Source organism: Falco rusticolus, chromosome 3, assembly GCF_015220075.1.
Source record: "Falco rusticolus isolate bFalRus1 chromosome 3, bFalRus1.pri, whole genome shotgun sequence".
Classification (NCBI taxonomy): domain Eukaryota; kingdom Metazoa; phylum Chordata; class Aves; order Falconiformes; family Falconidae; genus Falco; species Falco rusticolus.
Genome location: NC_051189.1, coordinates 33,912,768 through 33,937,483, shown reverse-complemented (window position 1 = coordinate 33,937,483; position 24,716 = coordinate 33,912,768). Strand labels below are relative to the sequence as shown.

General features: G+C 39.3%; 1 long non-coding RNA gene across 3 annotated transcripts; it reads right to left on the bottom strand.

Annotated features, from left to right (window-relative positions):
- Positions 1-2,313: 2,313 nt before the first annotated feature.
- On the bottom strand, positions 2,314-24,437 carry LOC119144785. Of its 3 annotated transcripts, XR_005103213.1 has the most exons (5): positions 17,805-24,437; positions 14,981-16,881; positions 12,095-12,196; positions 8,411-8,563; positions 2,314-8,292 (listed from the first exon to the last, which is right to left on the bottom strand). It is a non-coding gene; the product is annotated as an uncharacterized LOC119144785 (long non-coding RNA). The 3 variants fall into 3 exon arrangements; XR_005103212.1 differs by having other exon boundaries at positions 2,314-8,563; XR_005103214.1 differs by having other exon boundaries at positions 2,314-8,563; positions 16,795-16,881.
- Positions 24,438-24,716: the final 279 nt, after the last annotated feature.

The window sequence follows — 24,716 nt, the reverse complement described above, 5'->3', positions numbered from 1 at the left end:
GTCTCGGCCCGCCACCCCACCTGGTCCCCTCCTGCCTTCCCTCAGCCCCCTTGCCCTACTATTCCTGTGCAAATCCGCGTGCCTCTGGTCAGCTGCATGCCAGGCTGTGCAATGAAGTGGCTTAGAACACGGCTAGCAAGTGGGGAGGACCAAGGCAGTGGGACTCAGACCAGCTTCGGTTGCCCAGACACAGCAGTATGGGTGCTTGGACACCCTGCTTTCCCCACTGCTTCCTACTGCATCTTCCATGGCTGGTGGATCAGATGTCCTGGTCCGTCTAGAAGACAAGTGAGGGGGTCAGCTTGGATTTCCACTAATGACCAAACAATAGAAAACAGGTTGTGTGAATGTTTAATACCTCCTGGTGTTCTAGAAAGAAGTAAATGGGAGTGGGTAGAGGAGACATGTCTCTACAAGGTGCCTACTTCAACCCAGGTAATGGGGCTCTGCTGTAACCCTGGGAGATACAGACAAGCCATGGGAAAAGGACGGACAGGGGTGACGCTGCTCATCTGACGGACAGACATCCTTCTGCATGCAAACATTGCTACCCTTAAATCTAGGCTCTGCGTAGATTCGCAATATTTTTTTCTGCCATACAACACATCTTAAGAGAGACCAGCAGGTTCAATTTATGCTCTGTTCTGGGGTGTTGCACCAGTAAAAGGAAAATCACTGTAAGATGCAAGCCTAGGAAATGAAGTAATATCTCACTTGTTAAGAACTGGATGAAAAATAAGATGATAGCAATGTCTACAGTACATTTGCTTAAGAACTTTGGCTGGAACCTTGGCCAGTCTAGAGTAAAGCAAAGTCATTAATTTCACTGTTTTACTTGTTTTACACCAGAACAGAATCTAGAACTGTAGCTCCTTACCACAAAACACCCAACACCCCAACAAAATTTAACAAAAGGCCTTTAGATTTCACTTTCTTGTTCAATATAGAGGAATATCTTTGTTGTATTTTGTCATGTTATTACTGACACTGGGAGACCATGTCTCTGACTAATAATAACCTAGGTACTATAATAATTTGTATACACATTATCTATGATGCTATACTGATACTAAATAGAATAGTCAGAACCTGCATTAGCCATATATATCTGAACATTCAAAGAGTCATATGCTTTGTAATCACAAATTAAATAGCCACATAAGAGTGTGGACCATAAAGATTGTGCTAATAAAATATGAAAATAACCCTTGGTCCTATCGCTTTCTTTGGCAATCTGCTTTAATCGTTTTATTCTTTAATCCAAAATAAACATGAACTTTTCCAGTTATCTGGCAGTTTGCTTCCTTTTCAAATCCTGGCAGATGAGGCTTGCTAAATACAAAGTGAGTCTGAAGATTGTACCTGGGTGAAGTGTCAAAGCTGGTTAAGGTCCAAATAGAAGGAGAAACAAATACTGAATCTAGTTTTCAAGTTTAAATCCAGTGGTTGTGGCAGACAGATATTTATTTTGATAACCAGATGACCATTTATATCTATATCCAGGTGACAATGCTTATGATACATGAGCAAGGAGAACAGCAATGGTTCACAGCTCTGGAACGAGAAGTAAACCCAGTGAAAATATATTGAGCTATGTTGTCAGACATTACACATTACATGACAGCAGCCATGTGGAATATCTGGTAGAAAAAATGATTTATGGAGGCACACTATATGTTATTATTTATATTGCAATACTAGTTTATCTTTATGTAACTCCCTGATTCCTCAACTGCTAAAGAAAAGCAAAAAGCTTATCCATGCAAGTAAAAATTTTATAAATCCTGAGTATCATTAAACATGATATTCAACACACAGAACACTGAGCTTTAAGCAATTCTGGTAAACAACATCTTCACTGAAACTCCTGGGATCAGTACTTAATGATCTGAACTCTCTCAGCAGCTGATATGCTCTTGTTATGCTGAGTAGCTGACTCTGACTCCTGTCTAGCCTCACTCAGACCAATCTGTAGGCCAAGGAGGGACTACACCTTATAAAAAGTCCCAGTTTGTGCCCGTGGAACATTTCTGATAGGCTGCATTTCTTCAGTTACTCTCAGCTCATGGGGAAACTTTGAAACCCAGTAATATTTACTACATTCACCTTTCAGTAAGAAATCTCTCTTTTACTCATTGTCAATATGCTATTTTAGAATGCCATTGCTGCTTTGAAAACCAAAGGTGACAAGGAGAAAGGCAGGGGGAAGGTTTAAAGATCAAAGTTTAAGAATTCCCTATAGAAACCTTACTATTGCTGTTAAGAAATTGATTTCCACAGGAATTTTTTCATTTTCACCAGACCCCAATTTTCCAAAATACATTTAGTCGAGAATGTTAACCATCTAAGAAATGCACTGCCATTGCTGCTACCTAAACAGCATTAACAGAATTAGTTTCTTTGCAAGCTGTCATTCTCAGTGACACTGTTAAAACATAGAGTTTTCATTTAATATTTGGCCTGTGCATGTATTCCTGGTGGCATAGTCCAAATCATGATGGAGGCAAATGAAGCACAGAATGCAGGAAAGGTTGCATAAAGCTAGTAAAAAAAGCACTTTGAAAATTTTTATGTGGCTCTAACACTAATGAAGCACTGAGCTTTGCCAGCTACTACTTCATAAAATCCTTGATCAGCACATGCACGTGGATGGACACCTATTCAAAATCCAGAAGCCTGCATTTATAGAGAAGAAAGTTTTGCAAGTTACATTAAAATCAATTTTAAAAGAAATAGAGAGTGCAAGCTAATCTGTATTAGTGTGAGGTATTCAGTATTCAGAAGTCTCAAGTGGTTACATAGTTGAGTCCTATAAAGGATGGACCAGAGGTGACATGATAAACAGAAAGCGGAATAGCTTTCTGGCTGATTCCTCAGGACTGTGCACCAGACGCATTCTGCTTTCATGTAATGCCACTTTCCAGAAAAAAAAAATATCCTTCTGAAGGCCCTTTATTTTCAAGCGTAACACTAATAAAGTCATCCCTTACTACATATACAAAGGCAGCTTCCCATTGTCAGTCAGTCTATATCTGCGTACAGCTGATCAGAACAGCTGCTGAATGCATGCATAATTTAGTGATAGATAGAATGCCTTAGTGCAGTAATGCCATTACATACCAATGCAATATGGGTACAGATGTAAACATAAGGATTCAGAGATACATATCCTACTGGAATTGTAACTAGTCATCAATAAAAATTATCAGATACATCACACAGTAAGAAGCAATGTATTGCTTTGTCACCATTCCTGGAGCATTTCCTGTAGCTCCTCTGGTACAGGGAACAGTTAGCAGATACTATACACCAAAGGACAGGCTGGGTGGGAACTACCTTGGTTGACATGCATATGATTAGGATTTAGAAAGTCAAAGTTTCATGTCCAGATCTGCCAGAGATTAGCTGGCATATGGAGGATAATTCAAGTACCTATTTTATGTTCCATTTTCTTCACATGCAAAAGTGAGACAGTACTTGCTGGGGGTAAAACACCCTCTTGGGTCACTTAGGCACAGCAATTCGTGGCTCCGTGCACGTTCAGAGCACCAGAGAAAAGACAAGGAGTTGAAGGGTCTGTTACATCCGTGCTGCTTTTCTCTTTAATGTGGGAGTGCTCTTGGGGATGGTGTTTATACCATACATTTGAGGAAAGCTCTGGAAACTACATAGACAATTAAAGTTTTCTTAGAACTCCTCTTTTCTGCCCTCTCAGTTCAGAGCAGATGTAGCAAATTATATTTCCCTTTCCCATTCCCAATGCACAGCAGAATTTACAATGTCATGTTCATGTTTACAGTATGTATATCCATTTAAGCCTCCAATATGCTGCAAAAGGGTCGCCAATAATAATGGAAAACTTAAAAAAAACCTGCAGAAGTTTGCACTTGTAACTCTGGAAACCTTTTTTTGCAAATTGTCAAGTTTATATTGTGAACTTTATAAAAAGAGACCAGTTCTTCCATGAGGTGTAATGCTGACTCACACACTGCAGGATTACCGAGGCATTGCTTCCCTGGAGGATTAGTCAATCACATGGGGGAAACTGTAGGATATTTGTCCCTCCCTCTTCGTGACCATTCATGAAAACACCTACTGAATATTTTGCTGCTGCAGGCAACCTCTATGATCTGTGTTCTGACAGGAAGATACTTCTCCCCTTCTGGTTTAACTTTTTGAGCTTCAGAAATTTAAATGGCCTGAGAAACCTAATGAGCTTTCTATCTCTCCAAAATCTAAAGGAAGTCCTTGACTATTGCTTTTGGCTGCTTCAGGCAAAAGGCTTCAGTAAAACAGCTACTGCAGATTGCTTTTAATTTACTTTAGACCGATGCTGACTGATGAGTTTCCAGTGTGCAAGTTTAAGCAATAGGAGGACAACAGGGAGAACAGAAACTTGCCTGTTACAGATGTATGTCAGATAGTAAAAAGATATAAATTAGGCTAGCATTATTAACTACCACGGAATGTGTTTGCAATAGGTGTTTGTTTATATTAAGGCTTTTCTCAGTGAACATGAAGAATTCAGACTTTCATTAATTGCAAAGTGATTTCTGAAGCTAATGATAATTAAAGTGTTGAAAGAAAAGGGCAGCTGATTTCATTTAAGAAAAATACAGAGGAACAAAAGGACTGACTCCTGGAAATTGCTTCTGTTTACAGCTATCAAAAGTCAGTCTTTGACACATGCTACGAAATGTTCATCACCCTTGTAGAATTAGATTTGACCCCACACACACCTCTTTTTATGGTTAGGAATTTTTAAGTGCCCAACACCAAAAGCATTTGTACATGTGATTATCTTTACATACATAAATAAATATTCAGCAATGGTGTTAATAATATATGCAAAATTATTTACATTGAAGGATCAGGAACTGTGTCTGTAGCATAAAGCTAACATTTAACTCCCCTGGAAAAACAGATTTCCAGTGGTGCTTACAGGCATTTAAAAAATAGTTTAAAATAATGCTGTCAATTTTACAGAAAATATAAGGAAAATATTATTTCTTATGGCAACTGTCCCCTTGAACACACCAAGCTCAGTGGGATTTCAAAACTACATGAACATTAGACCCAAAGGTTAATTCCAACACTCCAAAGCAATCTCTGTGGTCTTTCTTGCTCTGCACTATGTACAAAACCATCTAATTCCCACTGCCCCCACTCCTTCACTCTCAGATAAGTGCTGGAGACATTGTTTTCCTTTTTCCCTTTGCTCTGGAAGCCAGCAGCATCTTCTTCCCTGCCCAGAGACCTTGCCTGATGTTCAGGCACCTCAGCCGAGCTGCTGCCCTCCTTTGCTCCTCACCGGGCACTGGCTCCTATGGCTCTTCTAAGAATAGTACAAAAACTGTACTGAAGATCCAGTTAGCCTTAGGCCCTAGTTCAGACAAGCAGCAAGGCACAGGTTTGATTTTAAGTGTGATTGCAGTGAAAGTGGTTATTAAGTTCTATGAAAATCAGGCCTTAATGAACATGCCCTCAGTGGCATGTAGCGTTGCACTTACAGGGGACTGAAAATAATTTTGTAACTTCAGTATTATTTCTGTTCTACACAGTTCCAAATAAACCAGTTTTCCTTTCTTTTAGTGATGCATTTACAGAAAATCTATCAGCTTCTCCCTTGGAATAATTTTTAAAATGTTTTATTTTAAATCTCAATATTCCCCTGGAAATGTAGTAGTACTAGTTAGTACATTTTGACATGAAATTAAGGGTATAAATAAAAAATAATTTATAATGCTATCATTTTTGCACAAACCTTATTTTCTTTTGGAAACCATTTTTAATTTAAGAAGGTAATTTTCTGCATAACATTTAGTTACAGGATACAGACAGTTTTCTCAATTTCATTGCCAGGATGCTCAAAAATGCCAGTGCTCTGCAGATCAGAAAGCTAGGCACTGTTTGTTATACCAGATGCCTCCAGAAGACAATGAAATACTTATTCAAGATCGCAGACCATAATACTGAAGTCAATAGACCTTTGCCATTCATATCAGCTGGAACTGTACAGTATTTGCTGCTCTGAAGGATTTACATCCTTCCCTTCTTTAAGCTACACAGTATGTCCAGGGCACTCTCTGGTAAAGAATTTACTATTTCTTCTTTAATCTGGTGTAGCATCTTGGAACTCATATAAACCAGGTATTTTTCTGTTATTTCTGGGATGATAAGAACTATAGCATTCTGGAAGCAAACACATAAAGATTCACTAAGTTTGCCCAAAATGAACTCTGGTCTTCCCTGCCAGTTTTTGCCCAGATGTGCAGACTGGTTTTGCCCTATTCTTTCCCCTCAGTTCCCTCCCGTTCCCATTGTTGCTATCCTTATGGCATGGTAAGTATTTCAGAAGATTACTTCACAACTGACCAGACTAGAAGGTCGTCCTTGAACTCTTGTAGACTGCGAAGATTATAGAGAGGTTTTTAATGCATGAAATTAAAGAGAAAGACTGGCATTTTGATTTAAAATTGACTGACATTTTGACTGTTCTTCATACCACACTTAAATTCTGTTACATCTATCATTTCCCTCTGGTGAATAAACCATATGCTGGATGTCAGCTCAGAGTTCAGCTGAATTGACTGTATCCTGAATACTGAGTTCTTAGTTTTTTGTCCCCCTCTAAAAGTCGTGCAGTGTCAGCTGTCTTTGTGCTGTGATTGCTAGATAAGGTCTTGGCTCTATGAAATAAATTGGGGGTTTGCTACAGGATGCGGTGGGGCTAAAGTTTCACTCAAGCTGCTTTATTTATACCCCTTCAGTTTTGTTCTATCCTAAATACACTCACTACAGCACACTACTTAGATTTAGCTATCAGATGAAATGTTTTACCTTCTCTGACAGCTAAAAAAAAAAGATGCTTTTTAAGCTATACGGTGCGATGCCTTTCAACTAACTGAAGAACAGGAGAAGACACATCAGGAGGAAAATCTGGATTTGTTTATCTATTAAACTTTAATGCTAGGTATCAAGTTTATTTTCCAGACAAAATTATGTTATCACCGCAGAAGTAAACAGGATACTTTTAGAACTATATAAAGTATAGGTATTGATTTTCTGAAACATAGTATTATACAACTATTGCCTGACAGACTTTCTGGGTATATCATCATGCAGTGGTCTAGCCTTTGTTCAAAGCCTTACTTGTTCATTTTTCTGATGAAAACATCAAATTTAGCACAAAACCATATCAGTTTCTGTGTAAGTTACTTTGCCTTGTCCTGTGTTTAGAGATGAAATTAAATTGTTTGATTGGAGGGCTAAGGCATGCACTCTGCAAAGCTGCTGTCTCATTCTCAGACTGGTCATTATCAGGCACTTGATCAAAGAAAAATATCACCTTAGCATGCCTAGAACACAAGGCCTAGCATACCCTGTAGCAAGCAAAACAAACATTTAGAAGTGTGGCTTTCATAGAGGCTGCTCAAAAATATGCAAGAATTGATAAAAATACAAAGCAGAGAATAATGAGTCTACACACAGATTTTCCTAAAAAAAACCCCAACAAAACTCCAGACACATTCATATGATCTCAGCTGGAGAGCTGGATTTTGGTCCAATACCTCTTGGAAAACCTGTTCGAGAAGCAAGAACAGCATCACCTGCAGAGCAGGGAAAAGGAGGGACCCTCCACACATGCTGTGACTGGGGAGCAACAGGGTGTGCAGTGCACCTTTCCTGGTGCAATGTAGGCTTTGCCAACATCCTCACCGTGAGAAGGGGTCCTTCTTGGGGCTTCTGCTTTCGTAGATCATCCCTATCAGACAAGGCTGCATGAAATCTGAACTGAATGTTGATTCCCTTGGAAAAAAAACCAAAAAAACCAAAACCAACTTCACTCAGCTTCTGTACTTTAAACTGGAGCCTGTAGAGTGCAGAAATAGCTGGTCACAGAGGATTAAAGATTTCATTCAAGAAGCAAAAAGCAGCAAGAGAGTATGTCTTGGACATCTATAAGTATCTCCACCATTCCACATTTTCACAGGATAGCTGCAGCACTATCCTGTGGGAAGGGAAGGAGTCTTTCCTCTGTTGTAAACTAACCTATCTGTGTGAATTTGCTGGTTTTTCTTCTCACTGGGCCTCACTTTAGAGAACAACTTTTTGGTGTATTTTTTCTCTAGAAGCAGGATGTTTTTCACCAGTCTTCCTTTGGTAATAATACATGCAGGTAGATAATACAGTGGCTTTAGCATTTTATCCGGTGACAGAAGAGATGTACTAACACACCTACCAGACAAGAGTGATTGGTGTACAGGCAGAGACAAGTGAAAGATGCTAAAGCTGTAAGAAGACAGAAAAAAAAGCATAGAAGAATTTACAGCATCATCCATGCTACCCTGCCTTTAGAAAAGCTGTAAAAATGTTATATTATACAAGTAATTGGGGTTTATTTTATTACCTGTGCATATAGTACTTTTATGGCAGAGGTGTTGTGGTAGTGACTCATGCATAATGCAAATGAAGTGTAGGTTTCCAGTATCTCACCTTGCATTCTTTTCTTCAGTATTTCCTAAACACTGACTTTGTTCTGTTTTCCATTTCATTGGAGGGTCTTGCATTTTACCGTATGTACACACACCGGGTAAGGAGAGACACATTAATATTTATAACATGAAAACTGCACACACAAATACCTACCTGGTTTCTCAGTTTGTGCACTCAGTGTCTGAATTTCACTCCTGTGGGTATCAACTATGGATTATTAGGCTCTATTTTTAGCTACCTAAAAATGCAGAAAGACCTTAGAGGCAGAAGAAATAACCTTTCAACTCCCATCAGGAAATAATTTCTGTAAAACAGTAATTTTTCATACAAGCTCAAAAAAGCTGTCATTTTGTTATGTGTTCTTATGCTACAGTCTTCAACCACTATACTAGCACTTCTGAATAAATCTCGCAACTGTAAGAGGCTGTGTAGTCCAGGTTTTGGGTTAGGGTCCAACTCATGTCCTACAAGGTGTCTGTGACCTTTTCCCCATCTGCTCATTGTGCCTTTTTCTCCAAGGATCTTTCACTTTCTGCAATCATTCTGTGTTGTTGGGCTTTCTTATTGACCATGGGAGCACTCAGAAGCACATGTGAGACTGATGCTTATCTTTCACAGCAGTTGTGGACCTCTTCCTCCAGGCCTCCCCCGTTCTGCTAACAGTTTCTATCCGCCACCTCCCCCCTGACATTTCCTGTATCATTTATCACTATTTTTGTTCCTATGGGTATGTGTGCAACCAATTGCAAAAAAGTAGTTGACATTTTGGCCTCAAAGTGGATTGGTTTGCGGCCATTCTTATTTTCCTCTGCTGAAGAGATGTGAGGAAGTAGCTGAGAAAATTTTGTGTTCTGCTTTCACATGTTATGTGCTTAAGGTCAATGGGTTTGGCACTTCAAAGAAGTGGAACTGTTACAAATAAACCTCACAAGGAGGGGAAGAGGTGCTTTTTATGAAACTGAGATTGAGTTAATGAAGGCCTTTGAAGATTAAGGTGAAGGCCCTGAGTACAAGAACCACCCAACAAAAAAGCTTTATTTCCTCTGGGTACGTGTTGGAAGGCTCTTCCAAGTCACTGGGAGTTGCCTGAAACTTTTATAGCGATAACAACCCCATTTGCATGAACCCTACACATTTCTAAAAAAAATTAGATACATAAATCTAGCCCTGTTCTAGCATTATTACAGATGCTTTCTAGGAAACTGGACTAAAAATGCCAGCAGATAACATTACATCACTACAAGACAAAGTCTCCATTCAAAACACATTAAAACAACGTAGATTTTCATCAGTCCTGGTGGATATTTGGCTTTAATTCTGTATCACTGAGATGTTCTTGCTGACTTAGCTATGGAGGGGCAAGAGTCACAAACAGCACAGGAATACAACATACAAGTACCTGTAGAACAGGTTAGTGGTCTCCTACAAAGAGATTTCTATACTCTCTACTTACAGCTGTGCAGATGGAGAGTTAGCTGTTGTATTGAAGTCCTACGTGTGATATGCTCTATTCACAAGGAGTCAGGAGTTGCTGACTGAATAAACATAATGGCAGTGTTTTAATGGGTTGGGCTGTATTAGAATTAGACTGCAATTAGTGTACATAGCTCACTTAGCCCTAGGAGCACTGAAGTCTGAAAAGAGGCTCGGAAACATCTCAAATTCGGCTGAGACTAATATTTTAAGTATTTCATCACTGAGTGATGAACAGTTTCACAGCTATAAAAGAATATTTCATAGTCATCTTTAGTAACCTGATAATACTAGGGTTTGCTATTACAGCATTATGGTTTCTTTTCTTTGCTGGTCAGCACAGTTTCTCAAGTTAGTGTGGTCACAACAGAGAATAATTCCTGGGAAAGTGGTTTGTTTGACTGTTGTTCCAGTCTGTATTGTTTGTTCTGTCGAATAATTTATGTCTCTATTTAGTAATGATTTGTTTGAATTTGGTGGAATCCCTGTAAACAAATTTCAGCTTAGTTTCATAACTGGAATTTAGTAAGCAACAAAGAAAAGCCTTTTATGTTTCTTTCCTGGTGATATTCTGAACTGTACCATTTGGTGTACTCAGTACAGTAGCAGAATCCAGAAGACAGGATCCAGTCACTATAACATTTCGCCAGCAGCCAGATCTGTGTTTTGCTCATGAACTCAAAGCAAGCTGATTCACTGAAGACTATTTCCGAAGGGCTTCAAGCTGATTAGTTTTAGACAACTCTTAGCCTGAACGAATACTACCTACACTTGAAGTGGTACAGCTAGGATTTCATCCAAACTCCCAAGTACCTTCCTCATCCCGTGCTGGGGGAAGTCTAGTGGCCTGCAGCTCCTTCCGAATTCTTTCTTATGTCAAACTCTGTATTGAGGGAAGATGAAACTGTACCTGCTGTACATGCTAAGTAGTTAGTTCATGGCACATACTTCCTAACCAGCTGGAAGTTCACCATCTGTTTCGTTGGTGATGGAAAATGGTATGTGTTCCTTCAGTTGAAGATTTTTTTTTCTTCCTGATGCTGCAGAACTGTAGAACTTCACTAATATCCAAGTATTTAATAGCTTCTATTTTTTTTTTTTCTTCAGTGCACAGGCAGGCAATCACAGATTCTTGGATCCAGATGAAAAGAAATTCTGCCTTTAATTTCCTCCACTGCAGTTGTCCTGTGCTGAAGGCATCTGCCATACCTTATGGAAGAATTCTTGCTGTGTGAGCACTATCAGTTTTGTGCAAGCCCCACTGAGGGGTATTGCAGAGATCACACTTACTGTTCCTTAAAGTATGACAGCCTGCCCTTTCTGCTCCACTTCATATCTGCTTAGCCTTTTTGCAAGAAACTCAGGAGATTCATAGGGTTTGTGAAACTAGGGTAGAGTTCACCATGTTTGCTGACAGCTGAACTTTGAGGTTCAGATACCAGTAAATTAAAAGAAAGCATTCCCATCCTGCACACTGGTGTCCTACCAAGCAGGGAAACAGCCCAGTGGCTATGGATAAATCAGAATAGAAACCCATTTTACACAGACCAACAAGGGTCAGCTGTTCTTGGACTGAGCTAAAAAGAGGGGTTTTATTCCCCCTTTGAACACCGGCTGAGTGCAGCACTAGTTCCTCTGCTAAACTGGAAACAGACTTTGCTCTCTGATGCAGAAACTGAAAGGGAAGTTTTCTCAGCAGTGAGTTGTAGACTGTCCACCTGTACAGGGTGGACCGAGGTGGCTCAGGATCCTATGTAACACTTCTGTGTGCCTGAATTTAGAGAGAAGAGTTTTGTTCCTTGGCCCTGATGCCATTCCAACAGGAGCTGGAGTTATGATAGCACATTCATATTTCAGAGCATTAGCTTGGAAGTAACAATCTAAACGTGTATGTATATTGGAGATCGAACTGCTGATATGCTGTGACTGTTACTCTGCACTTCATTGTAGACTGCTGCTAGAAAACAATTGTGATGGCTGGTAATTTTTTTCCTGAAATGTGAGCAAGAAGGTGTGAATATAGAGCAAATGTGCTGTAAGCAAACTTAAGAAATCCAAGTAAAAATAAACAATCCAGTGATTCAAAATATAAGAGTAGGGAAAAATGTAACAAAGGAGACATTACCTGGGAAACCTTGGTAAGAATGTTTTCCTTGCAAATGCCATTCTCTATTCCCAGGAAACGGCCAGAGAAGATATCAGGATTTCCCCATGAAAAAGAAAAAACCTAAAAAATGTAGACAATTAACTAAAATGAGACCAATGGATTTCTAAAAAGAATTTTAATTTTCAATAGTCTTGAATTGCTACCATGCTACACAGACCATGTCAAAAGAAAGACATCAGGCTTCCTTGGGGGATCAGACACACTTCTAGCTCTGCAACGGGGGACAGTCACACAAACTCCTCAAAAACTGTCTTTTGACACCTACTCCGGGTTTTTAAATGCATGCAAATAAATCCAGCATGGCTACTAATGAAATGCATGAGACTTAGGACTCATACTGTTCACAATGTAAAAATGCACAGAGCATAGTCAGTGATGGGAAGCTGAAACAAATTCACCATTTTTCACAGGGAGAGTAATGTATTTAAACTCACTCACATGCAGGACATTATTTATACAGAATCTTTATACCCAGGCAAGACATCTACATATTCTACCACCAACAGAAATGGTGATATGGAAGACTGATGCCCACATTTGGCTTGTGTTATGAGGACAGATTAGGCAATCCCTGCTAAGGTTAATTTTTTCTGCCAGAAGACCATGATCAGTATTTATCAGAGTACAAAATTTCAGAAAAGGTGATTTTCCAGGAATGTGGATAAAGGTAATTATATTGGTGTAAAAGAAGATGGAATTGAGCTCAGCCATTTCCAGACATCCTACAAAGCTTAGCACCACAGGAATCTACTCACACTATATCTCTTTATGTGCATATCATATGTGGACAGATACATATACGTATGTACATATATACACACACACTTATATATGTATAAATGTATGTATGTATACATGGTCTATGTAAGTGTGTACACTCAAGGTAAGGCTGAAAGATGTTTCCCGAGCCATAGAAAAGTTATAAAAATTGTGTTACATAAACTGATGGCAAACGCATTCACTACATGAGTCATATTTTGCATAGCTAGCACTTAGAAAGCCAGCACTGCTTTGGCTTCTTTTCTTGTTCTGGGTCTGGATCAAACTTCTACTTAACATAGCATTATACTTCCAGTGACTTTGTCTGACAGATCTGTGACATGAGCAATTTAGTTGCCATCTGATGGAAGAGAGTTTGGGGTGGTAGGCTCGATTTTGAATGCCTTTTAGTCTAGGCTGGAGTAAAGAAGGACACTCGTCCATACACTGCTTTAATGACTCATCATTATAAACAAGATTTGAAAGATACTGAAAGTCTCCTGAAGCATCTGTAGGAAGCGGACAGTGTAAGGAGTGTTTCACCTATGTAGCTGTTAGAATGACAGATCTAAGACAACCTTGTGCTCAAAACAAGACTAAATCTGAAGTTAGACCATGTTGTTCAGGGCCGTTCCCAGTCATGACTTGATAATCTCCAAGGGCAGAGGTTCTGCAGCCTCTTTGAACAACCCATTCCAGTGCTTCCAAACACTCATAGGGATTCTTTTTTCTTTATATTCAACCAGAATCTCCCTGCAGCCTGAGACCACTGCCTCCCACCCTTTCCTTGTGCACCTCTGGGAAGAGTCTGTCTCTCTTTTCTGTAACTCCGCATTAGTCACTGGAGACAACTAGATCTCCGCTTAGCCTTCTCCATATTGAATAAACCCAGGACTCTTAATTTCTCCTTGTAGGCATTTGTGCTAGTTCCCTAATCTTAGTGTATCTGTGCTAACTGTCTGCAGCTTGTCCATTTCTTTCTTGTACAGGGGAACCCAAAATATTACAGTTTTCCCAGTTTCACCTTGCTAGTGATGAAACACTAAAACTTTATTAACAACACAGATGATATAAAGGTAGAATCAATTGCCATGTAAATCCAGTATGAAGTTGAGGGTGTAAGAGCTGTTAGCGGCTTCCAGTAGCAAGTCGGCATGATAAGTTTCTGAGAATCTAGTTAAGAAGCCTCAGATCACACAAGAGAGGTCAACAGCCAAATAATATGAGACATATTTTTATAACAGAAACTCTTGTTTCTCTTTCGACAATATGCGCTAAGCTATTTTTGTTCCTTGCAAGACAACTATTTCATACCTTGGTGATTTTGAACAAAGTGTTATTTAAAATGTAAATGTCAGCTTGACTGGAAAAAAATGATCCAGAAGTCACTAAAAGGAAAAGGCTGTGACGGATTATTTTTTTTTCAGTCTTGCCTATAATTATGATTCTCTTTTTAAAGTCTGTATAACTTGCTAGTGTATGCAAAAGGCACACAGGGGACATATAGATGATTTCAGGAGAGGAACTCAAATTTTATGCAGCAACATCTATTTTTCAGTGTAACTCCCTAGATAATTGTTAAGATATGAGTAATTTCACGTTGTAAACTTCCCTGATGTACTTCTTATCTTTCAGACACTGGCAGAATAGGTACTGTTATGAGGTGGAAATATGCCAGTGCACTCAACCTTGATGGGCACAAGATCAGCTGACTTAAAATACATTTGCTACGCAGAGTAAGATTTACCTTCTCAGGTAGTGATCCTTGTCTCAAAAGCTGATACAGTCTTTACAGAAATAATAACTGTCTCCCCTAACTTCAAAAGGACAAGTCAACCATTTAATTAAAAATAAAAAAAGAAAGACGTTATTCCAACATCCACGCAATGTTCCAGTCTTACCCAGTTCTGACTAAGGCAATACTGCCATTGATTTTGATTTGACTGTTAGATAGGACACTGTTGCCACCAAGCCTGCCTTAAAACACATGCGCATTCTGCAATGTTGCTTTGGAATATTTTCAGTGCAGTACCAACACAAAACTGAACTTCTCACTTATGAAATTATATTTGTGAGGTTCTGTACCTGAGGGCCAAACTGGCTGTGTAATAACCAACGTAGTTAATGGGGGAAAGGACCCCTCTGCTTTCTAGCATGACTGTTGTCAGGAACACAGCTGCAACCTCCATGGTCTCCAGAAAGAATAAGTCAACCCAAGGGAGAAAGGTGAGTGATAGGACTGCAACACCTCTTTGAGGTTTGTTTTTTTCCTGCCCTGTTCCAGAAGATTATTGTTACAGGAAATGGAGCAGTTCCTGCTGTCAGAAAGATATGGAGACACCATTATGACTGGCTTGCAATGGGAAGAACTCCTGATATAGAGGTCAGCCCTATAGGTCAGCCCTTCTAGTCTCCTCATTTTTGTAACAGTCCTAAATAGAAGGACATGTCAGTACTGATACTGTACCCACTCTGTCACAATAAAATAAAAAGTAAAAATCGGAAAGAAATAACCCTTGGCATGTTTGCATTATATTTTGAAAGGTCCTATAAGGTTAAGAACGTTATCTGGAAAGCCAGCTGCCCTCTTTACTGCTCCCTGTTCTTGATAAGTCCCTTACTGAAGTGGAGGACATGTTGAACCTTGTTGCACTGACGTTTTGAACTTTATCTGCTGGTTCTTATCTCTTCTGCCACGTAAAATATGTACATGAGAACCCTAATTTCTGCACGTTAGCAGCAAAAAGATTAGAAGAAGAAACATGTCTTTCATTCAGCTGTTCTCTGCAAGCAGAAGACCTGAATGGTAATGAATGAGTTCAGTTCAGAGTATCAGAGAATACCAACAGAGCACAAACACCTTCCTTCAACAGAATTAAAGACCTTATTGCTGCTGCATCTTTCTTGGTGTACACAGTGCAGGATGTCTTCTTTATCAGTTAATATTACATGTCCAGTAACAGGTGGCTGCTCTAGTTACTGCTGCTGTGTCTAGCAACCCAACTAATGAGTGAGGTTGTATCATGGTAGGCACTACATACAGACAGGGAATTGTCTGCCTCAGAAAACTTACACTCTGTACCAACCAAACAGGTTAATGAAGGCGAGAGGGTAAACAATACACAAGGAATTAAGACCCATATGAAAGGCTGGATGAAGCTGGCTCTCCTTGCAGGGTCATGACCCTGCTGGGAAGATCTCCTCTCCCCTGCTTCAACCTATACTTTGTGACCAAATGGTGAATTCAGGCAGGGGCATGTCATTTCCAAAGGGCATCTGGAACTCACAGAGAAAAAGAACTCAAATCTATCTCTTCACCAAGTATACTGCCTGGCTGTTAGCAAGCCCACGTACTCATGGCTGATGGGGTGCTTCCCATTTTTTGTGGAGCTCAGCTTTGGCTACAAGAGCAAATAGAAGCTGGTATGGTTGTGTATACCCCTCTCACCTGTACCTGATGTGTCTGATTTTTTCTTTATTAGCAGCTGAATAATAAAATTAATGGGATAATAGATATTTCTCTTTTTTTATGAATGCAAATAAAATAAACATATGGTCATGTTTTTACTTAATGTTAATTATGAAGTATTTAGGATCATTATCCCCTTTCCTTACTTGACACAGCAGTACCGTTTGACACTCTTACAGACATAAAATGATCTAGATTCATGGAAAAATAGAAATGTTATTTGGAACACATACACGGGGTTCGGTGAAACTTGCGGCTGAACAGGAAACATAACGTCTAATTTTTACTGCATAACATGAAGCGTAACATTATGTTAAGGACTGTAACAGTCCATTACAGTCAGCTCATGACAGAATTTTTAATGTTATGCTTTAAGCAAGAAAATCACAATTTCCAAAACTTTTCAAACATTTTGGCAGCTTAAAACTACCTTAGGTATGAGAAACGCAGCATTTTATGAAGTATCAGTGGGAGAAGGCACATTCTGTTTCACAATGGCATTGATAAAGCCGCTAGCCTGCCAGATAAAAGCATTATCATTATTGGAAATAATACTGTACATAACAACATACAGACTACAAAATACTCAACCCCCTGTTAAAAACAAAAGCCTCCTTATGCTGGCAAATCTATAATTGAAAGAGCTAAGTGAGATAAGTTCAGTATTTCTGTGCTAAGAATAGTACATAACATTATTGACAGCTGCAATGATTTGAGAAACGATTTGGCATTATAAAGCTTTTAAAGAGCATATTGTATTTAGTGGAATTGAATCTTTTATGCTGATAGATTATTGTGTTTCTTTTAGAGACAACCAAATATTTATAGACTCTATTATTTGGAGGGAGGATATTCTCTTAACCAGATACCCTAGTTTTATAAACAAAAATATTAAGAAAATGTAATTTCTGTGGGAAATGTTGTTGCTTCAATGTCAATATTAAAATCTTCACTGTTAAAAGGGCAGTCAGATACATGTTTTTTGGTTGCAGCTTATTGTAAAGGTTTGGTTGCATAAACTGCGTAGAGCTTTTGCTACCTGATATCACTGTCATTAAAATTTGATGCAGTCCCACCTCTTTTAAAAATTCTTATGAATTTTTCCAGCAGGAGAGAATTAATATTTTACCCTGTTAATGTTTGCAGTCAGCTCTTAGTTACAGTATCAGATTTTCCTCTGGTAGCTAAGAAATTTTGTTAGCAAGCTTAGAGGCACACTGGAAGTGATGGGAACCATCATGTTAATGAAGCTAAGGTTTAATAATTAAATCCTGGTAACTAAGGGGGGAGGTTTACTTGTTAAGAAATCCTTCAAGGCCTATGGTTATATAATTGCTGTGCAGTTTAAACCATTACAAATTCTCTGAAGTTGGCAGTTCAAAGCTTTTACTCTACATTGCATAACAACTTGTGAAATGCAAGTGTATATACTACCCTTACCTTACTGGTAGCACTGAACATAGTGATGTTTAGCAGGGCTTCTACATGTTTGTTACTCACACTGCAACAAGTTTCTGCTGTTTTATGCTGAAACCTTTGTTTTGGCATGCTTCACTTAATGGCATACTGCCTGGGTACAGGCAGCTGGGGGATGGTATTTCTTTACATTTCAAGTGAAGTAGCACTTATCTGTGCACAAAGGGCAGTGCTGGTAGTATTGAACAGAGGAAAAAGAGAGGATTCATTTGTTAATTCTACAAGATTTTTCCTACAACCAAATAAATTACTCTTTGTGAATGAGTTCACAGCTCTGAGTACATGAGGTGCTACATTAGATAGCTACATATTATCCATTTTGCTTGATCAATAACACAGAACAGTGGGTGATCTGTTACGTGGTTTGTTTCTTTTGCTCAGGTCAGTGGCAAGAATTTTAACTATGTTTAATTAAAGCTGATTTAACAACAGCCAATTTTCCTCGTACCTTTTATCATTAGCAAAAATACCCCATTTGCTAAAAGAAGGTTATTGGTTGGGGGAAAAGCCAATATTCTTTAACCTATCTTCTGCCTTGAGGAGATCCCTTATGTAGAAACTTCACCCGTGCTGCTTAGCAGGCTTGAGTTCGTGACTTCTTGAATGTTGTGTAATTACAGAGGATCACTAATACCTTCAGCTGCATTACTGTAGTTACTTGTATATTAGGCAGTTTTCATTTGCAGACCCTGGTGTAGGGAACTGGAGCTTAAGAACGGGCTTGTAACAAGGCCTACGTTATGTGTAATGTATAAATTGTAGATATGTCCTTCCTATTCCACTCTGCTCATTGTGAGAATCCAGTGCAAAATAGCAAAAGCTCCACTCCTACTTGGGTGCAAGCTCAGGGAAAAATATATTAAAAAGTGTTCTGAATTTGCAAGTTTCACTCATATTAATGGGAGAATTAAGGAAAAAAAACCAAGTATTTTTGAAAATGCCAGGAGAAAGTAAAATTATAAAGGTATTTAAGATATTGGATTTAATAATTCTGTTAGAAGAAATGACCTGCTTTGAACCTCAGGATGGAATGTGTGCATGTATGCACATGGGCTAGAGAGATATAAAGCATATTTAATATCTTATTCCACAAACTTTACATTTTTTGCAAGGTTATTGCTCATCTGTTTCTTCTGATGGGCTGAGTTACCTCCGTACCACTGCACATCTATGATAACACAGTCTGCTGGGGCTAGTCTGTATAATTTTATCATACTGAGGCCAAAAAACCTATCCTGCCCTAACACATAAACATTTTATTTATAGGTCAGTAGGACAGGAGCCTTCCCATTCCTTATCTTTCATAACACTCTGCATAATGTGATATCAGGTAGTGGACAAAATGAAGCTAGTTTCAGTTCCGTGGATAACCTGTGGTATGACCGCTTAAATATAAAAGCAGAGCAGAGGTGAACAGTGGGACGCTGTAAGAGGGAAACAAGCTGTTCTGCTAACATCTCTGAAGCAGCTGTCTCTCTCTTGAGACAGAATAAGATACCACTTTGGTTACTGCTATTTCATCAGCCAGGAGTGTGCGGTACAAATTACCTGAAATATGCAGAGTGTCATACATCCTTATGAAAATCTAGGGTGTCCTTATAATGAGGCAAAGAAGAAGTATCAGGGTCTTGATTTCCACATTTCCACATGGCTTTTATTGACTTAATCTCAGCAACAAATGTAGTTGAACCAAATAGCCAGAAATTAATTTTAATTTTGCACCATGCTATCCTAACCTACTGGTTATGCTGTCAAAATATGTAGACTCATTTCCACTCTCATGGAGCACTGACAGCTGCAGACAGCTGGTATCAGAGAGAGGACCTTGGCCTGTAGTGGTCCTCACTACTGCCTCACAGAGAAAACCCAGGATTACCCCCTGTTGCCCCCAAACTGGGCTTCTGCTAAGGAGAGAGGTCAAGAAGATACCCTAACACCTCCTCTAATCCTTGTTGAAGCAAAATGAAAAGCCCTGTTGACCTCATTGATCTTTGACTCAGACACTCCTGCAGATAGTCCGTGGTAAAAGTCCAGAGACTGTTCAACTGGTTTTGCTAGCTGAACTGCTCTGCTGTTTCTTGAGCAGCACCTGCACACATGCCTGCATGAAAAAAAGTAGTCTGAGCCTCCCAGATGAACCACTTTATCATTCCTATCTTTGTCCCAGAAGCAACAGCTTAATCTTGGGGGATCGAAAACCTCACACAGGTTGTGCTCTCCTGTACTAGGCGTGGGATTATATCCTAGAAAGAAATAGAAAAAAGCAACCCAGAAGCAAGTAAAAATATAACTAAGAACCGACACATTCATTCTTGCTATGTTTCAACATGAAGTAGCATAGTTTTTGGTCTGGATAAGGCATCCATGTCAGAGTGTTAGCTAAATCATGTCCTTGCCTGCTTAAATAAAAGAAGAAGAAATATTAATCCTTTTTAAAATGTTTTTGACCTCGTTTATTTGGAAGATGGCATTAATATTGCCTGAATCAATTTTCTGTCTCCATGCATAGCCATTGCACACACTTTACAGAGATTCAGCATTAATATTTCCAGACGTTTTAACAGCCTGTCTCAGGACTTTAGAAATAACAGATAAAAGGAAAGTTTTCAAGGTTGTTTACTGTGTTGCAGGACTCAAGTCTTTTATGCCATGCATTTTTTATTTACCAGAAACATTCTTGACATTGACACAGAAAAAGTGATGACTGCGAACCATATTTTTGCACTCAGGTTTAGTGGATATACAGAGTTTGTAAATCATCATTGTGAGTTCAGCTGCAGATTTTCTCTCCTACCACTTTGCATCACTGATACTTTACTGGGATCTTTGTGAAAGTCCTCAGGCTCAGAGATAGCATCACATTTCTGGATAATCCTTTTCCTATAGTCTCAGATTATAAAGTCACCTCGGACTGTGGGGTCACACACTGGTTGAGCAGACAAGAGCATACCAGCAGCAGCAGCTGCTCTTGTAGTGTAAAAAAATTATTCCAGTAAAAGCCAGTTTATTCCAAAAAATGTCATTCAGTGGTGTACGTGATTAGCACCAATTCATGCTAAGTGAATGTGCATAAAGGCCCCAGAGGACATCCCTGAAGAAGATCCACCCAGCAAGCAGACAAGCCTGTGTAGGAGAGAGGGAAATTGCCTTTCATATACCTGCCAACATGGTATGTACTCCATGGAATAAAATATCCTGGGAAGTGAATAAACCACACAGTTTAATGTTATTGTTGTTGCAGCAAACAAGTTACTCTAAGCAATGTTAAGTTTCTCACTCAAAGTTTAAAAGTTTCTTTTTTAAAGGGATTAATCTATTAAATAATGAACAGACTAGTTTGCTGAGCTCTTATAAAATACTACAACATTTTAATTTGCACATTTTCTGCCTTTACAGTACCAAAAGTGCTAACCATTTTTGCTTGTATTTGTTCTTCAGTAGTTTATTACTCAACACTATGAAGTAGTAATTTCTTTTCAGACTACATTATTGAAAACAGTGAGGAACAAAAATAAAATTTTGAGAGGGTACCAAGAGAGGGTGTTCTGCACAGCAAAGGAACTACTGTTTCCTCACCTAAAATCTCATCAAATGTCACTTTTTAAGCCATTCACTAGCAGATCAGAGCCATGCACCCAACAGATCCATGAATTGCTCTGTGGCTGGGACAGGCAGAGATGAGGTGCACATAGAAAGCAAGGTAGCTCTGACAATCTGTTGCTAGACTGAGATCACTTTTCTACAGGAATCCAAACCGGACCAGTTATCTTCTGTCACACACAAATCAAGTCCTACAGCAGCTCTCGTTTGTGAGGCATTAGGAATTGCAGCATGGAGTCCAAAAAACTGCAGTTAAATATAAATACAGATATAACTACTGTGAGGTGTGTACAGCTCAGCAATGCAAAGTCTTAAAAACAAAGCTAGACAACACAGGCTTACCAGGACTTTGAGCCAAGTACCATCCTTAGGATAAGCACCCTTGCAGAAGGCAAGATGGCTGTGGTGTCCCAGGCAGTTACGGCTATATGTGAGTTTAAAGCCAGTTTCCATTCCCTGAATATGTTAAGACAAAGTTCAGTGCAATGACAAACTAAGCCTACAGTCCCAGAAATTCAGCAGTGTAGCACATACAACATAAACCACCACAACTTCATAGTTGTGTGTAACAGGGTACACTATTTGATTTCTAACAGATTAGCAGCTCCTACTGCTTGTTGTCCACTTGATGTTGTATTCTTGTGTGACCTAATCGGCTTTTGCAATAGCAACAACAGAGTTAGAGTCTGAGCTCCAGGGATCTGTTTTAATAAAACAGGATTACTATCTTTATGGACCTCAGTCAAAAGCTGAGGATTACAACTTCAGATATAAACAGCATGCACAGATGAACTGTTCAAAAGCAAATTTTCTGTTGGTGATTGCTTTTAGCAATGAAAAAAAGGAGAAGAAAATTACATGACATACGTGCCAAGCTATCTGCAAGCACAATGTTTCTCTCAGGCATTACCAGCCAAAGTTTGTACATGTTTCATTAAAAATTTAGAAAAAGCAATATAAATATTTTGTATACGAAACCACAGCTAATACTACAGAGTTTAACTGTTATTACACAGTCACTGCTAGGGGTAATCAGCTAGACTTTCCCCTCATGGATGAGAGCTCCAAGCAGGAGCCCGGCCCCCTGCTCAACACAGATGTGCTCTAAGGTAGAGCAGGCAGGACATGAGCCATCCCTTTCCCTATACCATTCTACCAATGATAAGCTTTTTTTACGTTACTTAGCTAAATTATGTATCCCCTTGTGTACAGGAAAAGAAAAGGAACTGATTCCCTGCTCAGACGCATTAAATCCAACTGAAAGCCATGGGAGTTCAGGGGCTGGGCTCAGCGTAGATTTTTGAAGTACCTCTTTGAGGTGTAAAAGGATGTTTAGCTTGAATGATGTGTTTATGGGATGAAAGGGGGTTCAGACAGATCCTGTGCAGTTCTCAACGTGCCTAAACTCATCAGCATCAGCCTTCTGGCCTGCATGCTCCTTGCACTGTCAGCTCTTCATACTGACCGCTGCGAGGGCAAATAGCATGCTTTCTGCTGACGTCTTGCAACACCCTGCTAAGGCTGGCGGTTTAGGGTTTCTCTCTGGATCTTTTCCCTGTAATTTGTCTTTGCTAACACAGATAAAGCAGAAAACTGCATCCAGAAATACAGCAGCTAGCGATCTGGGGATTCTCCATTTTGAGTCCTGAAAGTCAGTTGTCAGTGATCACAGATTGAGCATTTATGATCAAGAATTGCTTTGGAAAACTTGGGTTGCTCTTTTTTTCTCGCTTTATGATTCATGTTCAGTCCTGCCTTCCTTTGCTGATATAAAAAAAAAGAAAACCACAGATCACCATTAAAAGATCTGAAATGATCCTAAACAGACATGCTTTTCATAGCTTCACACTGTTAATATGCATTGTAGCAGACAAATTATAACAAGCATTCACTTGCCAGCATGTGCCAAACTAAGTAAACAAAAAATGTCCCCTGTCTTGATGTTAATTTCTTTCTTTATTTGCTGGCTAAAATCAGTTGTGCCCACATTAAGGCAAGACCAGAGACATGAATTTCTGTGATGCTCTCTGCTCAGAAGGACAACGAAGGTTTGTCTGAACATAGAGATCTGTGTCTGAGCAGGGCAAAGGGTCAGAAGGCAGAAAGTAGCTATTCTAAAACCATCTATTTATGTGTTCTTAATAAAAACCACAAACAAGATGGCCTTTTCTACCAGCATTGAAAAAATACATGGGAAAGAACTAATTTTTCCCTTGATGCTCATTAGATGCCGTTAGCGGTTCCTGCACTTACAGAAAAAGGTTTCTCCTCTGCATAAGGAGAAGTTGTGTGTGGAAAGCAGCGCTGAAGCCTGAGGTACTTCTTTCTGAATACTTTTGCCAGGAGCTCAATGGAGTTCACAAATGCCCCTTTAAACTATTCCAGCTTTGAAGAATCAGCAGGAGAATCTTGAGATTACAAAACAAAGTATTTACAGCTACTGGAGCGAATACTTCTGAATAAGTGATTGGAAGCACATGACCACATGGAAATTAAATGGCATTAAAAAATGTTTTATATAACTGTCCTTCTTGTCATCTTTTCAGACCTCCAGTATTGTTTCAGAGAAATAGTCCTGCATAATAATGCATCACAGAACCTGTTCTCATAGATCTGAAATTTCTTAGCTTACTCTTCACCTAAACAAAATATTCCGTTAAATAAAATAGAATAATATTCTCAGTGGCATGTGGTGTTTTCAGCCACTTGGAAGAGTAAACTGAGCACCCCTGCCTGTTTCTGCTTCCTTTGACTCCTGCTTCCTTTCCCACGTGCTTTATTTCTGTAACTGTTTGACCCATGCCTGGGCCTGGCAGGTTCCACCTTCCTTCCCTAGCTCTAACAGCGCCATGGCACTGCGCAGCTAACGAGCCACCAAAATATGCTCTGCCACCTTCATTGGGAAGCCATGGCTGAAACTTTGCTGCTTTATGGGAAATGATTCCATGTGGGTGTCAGAGAGGCACTGGACCCTCTCCACACAACGGCACGCTGCTGGTCTTATCTAATCTCTTTCTGCCTTTTCTTTTATTCTCTACTTTTTCTTTCTTTTTTTTTTTTTTTCTGAACTACTGGATTATTAGTTAGTTTTACTGTTTGCTACAGAATCTGTGTGTCTTAAGATCTGGGGTTTTTTTAACTGACATATTCCAAGGAAAGAAATGGTTATTTCAGTCAAGAAATGAGCTAGACTAAAAGAAAAATGTTCCTTTTGATTCACATACCTCAAGTCCCTAAATCCAGACTTCATTCCTGTAAAGCATTTTTTCAAGAGGA